Here is a 2,059-nt window from a genome sequence, read left to right on the forward strand (position 1 = left end):
GCAAAATGACCCCAGAGCCCCAAAATTTTGCTTCCAACGAAATGACTCCAGACCAAAAAAAAACACGCTTCCAACGAAATGACCCCCTACTTCAAAAATTTGCTTCCATTGAAAATACCAAGGAGAACACAAAAATTCGCTTCCAACAAAATTACTCAGGAACACAAATATTCGCTTCCAATCAAATCACTCCAGAGCACAAAAAAATTCGCTTCCAACGAAATCCCCCTAGAACATAAAAAATTTGCTTCCATCAAAATCACCCGAGAACAAAAAAAATTCGCTTGCAACAAAATTACCCCAGAAGATAAGAAATTCGCTTCCAATTAAATCACCCCCAAATACAAAAAATTCGCTTCCAACGAAATCACCCTAAAACACAAAAAATTCGCTTCAACCAAATCACCCGAGAACACAAAAAATTCGATTCCAAGGAAATCACCCCAGAGCACAAAAATTCTCTTCCAACAAAATCACTCGAAAAAACAAATATAGACTTCCAAAGAAATTAACCCAAAACACAAAAAATTCGCTTCCAACGAAATCACCCCAGAGCACAAAAAATTTGCTTCCAACGAAACGACTCCAGAGCACAGAAAACACGCTTCCAACGAAATGACTCCCTACTTGAAAAATTTGCTTCCATCGAAATCACCAGAGAACACAAAAAATTCGCTTCCAACGAAATTACCCCAGAACACAAAAAAATTTGCTTGCAATGAAATCTCCTGAGAAGACAAATATTCACTTCCAACGAAATCACCCCAGAGCACAAAAAATTCGCTTCCAACGAAATCACCCCAGAAGACAAAAAATTTGCTTCCAACAAAATCACCCCAGAACACAAAAAAATTCGCTTAAAACGAAACGACTCCAGAGCACAGAAAACACGCTTCCAATGAAATGACCCCCTACTTCAAAAATTTGCTTCCAACGAAATCACCCCAGCACACAAAAAATTGGATTCCAAAGAAATCACCCTAGAACACAAAAATTTCGCTTCCAAAGAAATGACTCCATAACACTGAAAAAACGCTTGCAACAAAATCACCTGAGAACACAAAAAATTCGCGTCCAACGAATTACCCCAGAACACAAGAAATTCGCTTCCAAAGAAATCACCCCAAAGCACAAAAAATTCGCTTCAAACGAAATACCCGAGAACACAAAAAATTTGCTTCCAACGCAACTACCCCAAAACACAAGAAATTCGCTTCCAACGAAATCACCCCAAAGTACAAAAAAATTTGCTTCCAACCAAATCACCTGAGAACACAAAAAATTCGCTTAAAACAAAACGACTCCAGAGCACAGAAAACACGCCTCCAACGAAATGACCCCCTACTTGAAAAATTTGCTTCCATCGAAATCACCAGAGAACACAAAAAATTCGCTGCCAACGAAATCAGCCCAAAACACAAAAAATTTGCTTTCAACAAAATCACCCGGGAACACAAACATTCGCTTCCAACGAAATCACCCCAGAGCATAAAAAATTCGCTTCCAACGAAATCACCCCAGAACAAAAAAATTTGCTTCCAAAGAAATTACACCAGAACACAAAAATTGGCTTCCAACGAAATTACGCCAGAACACAAAAAATCCCTTCCAAAGAAATGATTCAAGAGCACAGAAAACACGCTTCCAATGAAATGACCCCCTACTTCAAAAATTTGCTTCCATCGAAAAAACCGGAGAACACAAAAAATTCGCTTCCAAGGAAATTACCCAGAACACAAGAAATTCGCTTCCAACGAAATCACGCCAGAGCACAAAAAATTCGCTTCCAACGAAAAGACCCCATACTTCAAAAATTTGCTTGCATCGAAATCACCTAAGAACACAAAAAATTCGCTTCCAACGAAATTACCCCAGAACACAAAAAATTCGCTTCCAACGAAATGACTCCAGAACCCCCAAATTTTGCTTCCAACGAAATGACTCCAGAGCAAAGAAAACACGCTTCCAACGAAATGACCCCCTACTTCAAAAATTTGCTTCCATCGAAAAAACCGGAGAACACAAAAAATTCGCTTCCAACAAAATTACTCAGGAACAC

This window comes from Meriones unguiculatus, chromosome 5, assembly GCF_030254825.1.
Source record: "Meriones unguiculatus strain TT.TT164.6M chromosome 5, Bangor_MerUng_6.1, whole genome shotgun sequence".
NCBI classification, from domain to species: Eukaryota; Metazoa; Chordata; class Mammalia; order Rodentia; family Muridae; genus Meriones; species Meriones unguiculatus.